Consider the following 5577-nt stretch of genomic DNA (forward strand, 5'->3'; position numbering starts at 1 on the left):
TCTGTCAATCTCTTTCCACTGCTTTCTTCGTCGAAATTAACGATCACCGTTAGGTGCCTTCCGTATCGCGATCAATCTACTTCCATTACTTCGAACACTTCTATATTCGAAACGAAACCAATTTACCGATCAAGGTCAGATTTCTACTTTCACGAACGCGACAGCTTCTTCGTTCGACGCACAGAGCACCTCCAATTTCGTACGGGGATAAACAGTGGCCTTGAGCAGCCAGTCGATCCCACCGGCCGCGTAATTCCCGTCGATCGAGCGGAAACAACCAAGAAACGATGGTAATTTCGTAATCTCGTCCCAGAGGTGAGCAAAATACACTTCGCGCGAGTTCTGTCCAACGTTTCTACCATTTTTTCACGACTCGAAAAGGTCGTCCATTTTCGCGAATAAAACGGAACACTCGTAACTCCGCGCGAAAGAAGGAGTGGGGTTAACGACCTCGAGGAGCCGCTCGATTCTAACGTTGATCGAACAGAAATAACCAACGACTGTAATTTCATAACTACGGGGGCAGGAGTAAGTCAAACGGACTCCCACGATTTCTATCGCGTATTTCTGCCATCTTCTCCTCCGTACGAATTAACGATCGCCATTAGCGTGTTCCGTATCGAAACCGAGCGAGCTTTCTCAAAACTCGACCGTAACGAACAACAACGTTCCTACGCGTACACCGGCCGATCATTTCTCTTTTACGACCGAGCGTGCTTTTAATTAGAAGGGATACCGCGATTCTCTCCTCGATCGTGCGTCGCACCGATACGGAAACGCGAAGAAGCGCAATCAGGGCTTCGACGAACGATCGATCGAGTCTTTACCCCTTTCACCGCCCTTACGTAGCAACGCGTCATCGTTTATACGCGCCGTCAGGGACGGCTAATTGAGAAAAACTGCGTGGGAGGGAACGAAGAAATTGACGTGGCCTTGTTTTCGCGTCGACTCCGTTAAGGCGCCGCCTCGATAACCCGGCGAAACTTATGGTCGCTGCTCGAACAAGGTTAACCGATCGTCCGTGTAACCCAAGAAGTTGGAAGTTAATCGTTTAAGCTATAAGCTGCGTTCAGCTTCCAGGAAAGTCGTCCAAGTTCGGAATCGCGTAAATTTCTACGATAGTAATTGTCACGGTTACCTCCCGGAACCCTAAACTCGAACTCGTGGATAGATAGATATATATATATATACGTTGCTTTCGCTGAAAATGCACGAACGTATCTTTGCAGCTGTAACGAGCGATTTAATAACGAAGCTTCGCGCAGAGCTCGCGAGAGCTCGCCGAACCCTAAATCCGAGCATTCGTTAGCAGAGGTTAATAGAAGTTGCTCCTTCTTTAAACGTAACGGTCGCTGCTAGGAAGATATCTTCATTCGTGGTCTTAACGAGCGATTTAACGAAGCCTCGCGTTCGGCTCTTGGGATCCTAGATCCGAATCCAAATGTTAAATTTTCCTCCAAGTGTCATAGACAATACTTGAAAACAGTGTTCTGTAATTCTAACTATTAATTTCATAAAGAAGATACGTGGTTGGCTTACGAGCTCTCGAAACCCTAAATCCGAACACTCGATCGAATATCAGTTTCTTTTACTTCGATAACCAGGCAGTTTAACAAATAAACTTTACACGTTCGTTCGTGAGCACTCGATCGGATCCAAGTTGCTCACTCTCGAATCATTCCCGATACTATATCCAATACTCGAACGTCTCTTCTTTAATCAACGATTTACCAATAAAGAGGTCTACTACCTACCTACGGCTCGGTGTAACTTACGTTTGGAGATATCGTACCGATCACGTTATCCAGATTGTTCCTAGATCCGCAACCGTGCTCGAGATACAACCGTCGTACGTAAATTACGACTCGATAGTGGCTCCGCTACTCTGCTTACGCATTTTCGATTTATCGGCTCGGTTCGATCGAGTTATCGAACGTTCGATCGCGTATCAAAGAACGATTAGAAACCGTACGACGATTTCACGGATACGCTCCAATCCGTGATCATTGTATCCGACCGGGACGTCGTATCCGGCCGGTCAGCTGGACGCGTCTGTCGGTCACGACGGATGAAATTTAATAATGAAATTCCAACGGTGGGTGGGCTTTGAATGGCTCGTTCGTAACTCTTAAACGAGCTCTGCGAACGAAGCACGAGTCTCGCGTTTTCCACTGTCGTAGACAGGATCGTAATCGTTTCTTTCGTTACACGTTCCTCCTCGGGATCGAAACGTCGCGTCGTTCGAACGGACTACCAGCAACGATTTCGCGAGCGTGTAACGAGCACGAACGGTTTAGGGACGAGGCACAGATATCTCCGAGCAGACGTTTAACGGTACGTAAAATTTTTAGGACTTCGGGGATTTCATTCGCTACGTGTCACACGACAATTACCTACCGTTTAATCGACAACGGTTGTCCACGACGATCGTTTCTTCGACTCGATTCAAACTGGTCGGTTATCTTCGTTATTGCTCGCGGAATGCGGATTTACCGTAAGACTATTAGTCATTGTAAATAAACCTGTGCCCGTGCGGGTTATCGTGCGTGGTATTTTCGATCATTTTTCCAAGAGGGGGACCGAACGTTTTCGTAGATTCGTTTTTACGGAACTTCGATCCGGGGAATTATCACGGTTCGTTCGATTTTTATTCGTATTCGTTTCGAATTGCGTTCGTAACTACTAGGTGTCTCGGATGTTTACTCTCGGATAAACGAAACCAGAGCAGCTTCGTCGTTTCGCTATCTGTTACCTTCCGGGGAGAGAAACGATACAATTTTCCAATATCTCGGAGCTATTACGGAGCGTGAAACGAACGAGGTAACAGTGGGTACGTCGAGGCGAAGTAAAATGCAACGGAGAATATCGATGAGGTATCGTTCGGTGCACGGTAACATGTGCACGAACACAACCGAAAGTTGTTTCGAAATTCTTCGATTGTTCGGAATCGACGTGTTTTAATTGTTCTGAATTTTGAAGATCGTTCGCTGCGAGTAATGGTAAGAAATTACAGAATTCGAGTGTAACTTCTTCGAATGTAATTTTGAAGATCGTTCAACTGCGAGTAATGGTAAGAAATTATAGAATTCGAGTGTAATTTCTTCGAATGTAACTTTGAAGATCGTTTAACTGCAGGTAATGGTAAGAAATTACAGAATTCGAGTGTAATTTCTTTAATGTAATTTTGAAGATCGTTCGCTGCGAGTAATGGTAATAAATTACAGAATTCGAGTACGATTTCTTCGAATGTAATTTTCGATTATAATTAACATAATAAATTATCTAATATTATAACGCTGGGGGGGTTACGTACGCGAATATGGTAACGCGAGTTCGATCGAAGAGCATTGTTATCAAACTCGATGCTATTCGTCCGTGAAATGAAATCGTCGGTTATTCGGATGAAATACGCGACGTCAAAGGATTTTGCGCGAATAGCAGAAAATTGAACCATGATTACCGGGAACGTTAATTCAAACGTTTCGATGTATGTTTGCGTTCTTGCCGGTGGAAACGTGTAAGCAGTTGAACTAGATCTGTCGCTAATGGCCAAGGCGTCTAATTACAAGAAGGAAGAGAACTGTCGTTAGAAATGTTCTCGGATAACCGTTGTGATGTCATTTGCTACCTCGAACTCCCGATTGCCAAGATTGCCTCGAACCGGAATTCCAACTTTCGCGGCGCTCGGAAGTTTTTTTTTTTTTTTCGCGCGATCGATACCGATTACGTTGACACCGTAACGCCCGAGCGAACGAAACTTCCAACGATTTAAACGAACGCAAAGTATCGAAATACGATTATTCGTTAAATACGATCGTTTCGACTATCGATCGTTCACGATCGGTAGGTGGATCTCGTTAATTAAATTCGGAGTTATCCACTCCGATATTGGTTCATCGATAGTTGACGGTGTGTACCAGTTTGCAAGAACGAATCTTGAATTCTTCGAAAAAAAATCGATCGACTTCGAACGTTGTTCTAATCTTCGTCTCGAATTATGCGTAATATTACAAGTAGGTAAAATTGCTCGTCGAATTGGTTTCAAACGTGAAAGGTTGCTCCGAATTTTTGGAGCGACATTTATGTACTCTATATTTGAAATTGGAACAGGATGAGTAATTCACGAATAATTTTCGTGGTTCTTCGATTCGATAATTGTAACGTAATATCGGGACGGAAGCACCGTTAATAATCGAGCGATTTAAAACAATCGTAGCGAGTGAAATTTTTATACAGGTTTGCAACGCGTTCGTCGCAGTGGCGTCGATTCGGATTTAATCGGGGCGTCGATCATTGAATTCCAAAACGGGAAACGGTCAATGAATGGAAAAGTGGTCGTTGCTCGATTTAAATCGTAATATCCAATTTGAAATTCTTATACGGCGCAAACTTCGATCCCCCGCGAGCCGGTGAAGAACTTCCGGAATAGTTCCGACGAGGGTCGAAGAAACGTTGCTGGACGGGGTGAAAAACGTGAGGCGCGGGGACGAAGATCGCTGGAGAAATGGCCCGAGTACGGAACATCGCTTGTTTTCTGCTTTCTGAGAATCCTGTCGGGCGAAAACCTCTTACGAAACCGATCGTTTCCTTCGCGCCGCAAATCCCTCCCGAATCTCCTCGTGGGATTCGAAAATAAGCGCGCGTGCGTGTACACGTGCAACCACGGGGGCTGAAAATAGTCCAAGTTTCCACTTTCGAACTTCCTCTGCGCGAAGAATTCGCCCAACGGATCGTTTACGATGTTTTGTCACGTCGAGTGGACAATTTCATTTTCAATCGATCGACATTGTCGCAGACGCGATCGTTTTACCAAACATCGTACGGAATTACGTACCGATTGCGTTGGTTCCGGTACGGCGATCGATCGTGATAATTATTTAATAATTCAACGAACGACCGTTTCAATCTAGGGTAAAGATACAATTTTGTCGTTTGGGGTAACTTGTTACTAAAATTGTAACAACGGTTAATTCCCTGTTGCACGAATTTTACTATTCTTTTGCAAAAATTACGAAAAGTAATGGTTTCTTAGTTATTTGCACATTGAGTACTACTATTGTAAAATTGTAACTACGATTAATACGCTTTGCACGAATTTTACTATTCTTTTGCAAAAATTACGCAATATAATTGTTTCTTAGTTATTTGTACATCGAGTAGTACTATTTATAAAATTGTAACAACGGTTAATTCCCTGTTACACGAATTTTACTATTCTTTTGCAAAAATTACGCAATATAATTGTTTCTTTGTTATTTGCACATCGAGTACTACTAAAATTGTAACTGCGGTTAATTCACTGTTGCACGAATTTTACCATTCTTTTGCGAAAATTACGAAAAGCAATTGTTCCTTGGTTATTTCTACGAATTAATTACAAGTCGAATTGAGGAGCAAGTAGCCAAAGTTGCAGAGCTTCCAGGGATTATTTTTATCGGGTTCCCGATTATCCGTATTAAACGATAGTGGGTTAACAACGTTCTAACGTCGAGCGTAACGAAATTCGCGAAGTAAACGTTTAACAAATCACTGCGTTTCACGATTACGTGGAATGCATACGAAACTTACCAAACACGA

At 43.5% G+C, this 5577-nt stretch overlaps 1 protein-coding gene across 18 annotated transcripts in view; it reads right to left on the reverse strand.

Annotated features, from left to right (window-relative positions):
- Window positions 1-5577, reverse strand: part of LOC143144991 (disks large 1 tumor suppressor protein-like) — a 796996-nt gene that overhangs the window by 69216 nt on the left and 722203 nt on the right. The gene's annotated exons all lie outside the window — the stretch shown is intronic.

The sequence above is a fragment of the Ptiloglossa arizonensis genome, chromosome 3 (assembly GCF_051014685.1).
Source record: "Ptiloglossa arizonensis isolate GNS036 chromosome 3, iyPtiAriz1_principal, whole genome shotgun sequence".
Lineage (NCBI taxonomy): Eukaryota > Metazoa > Arthropoda > Insecta > Hymenoptera > Colletidae > Ptiloglossa > Ptiloglossa arizonensis.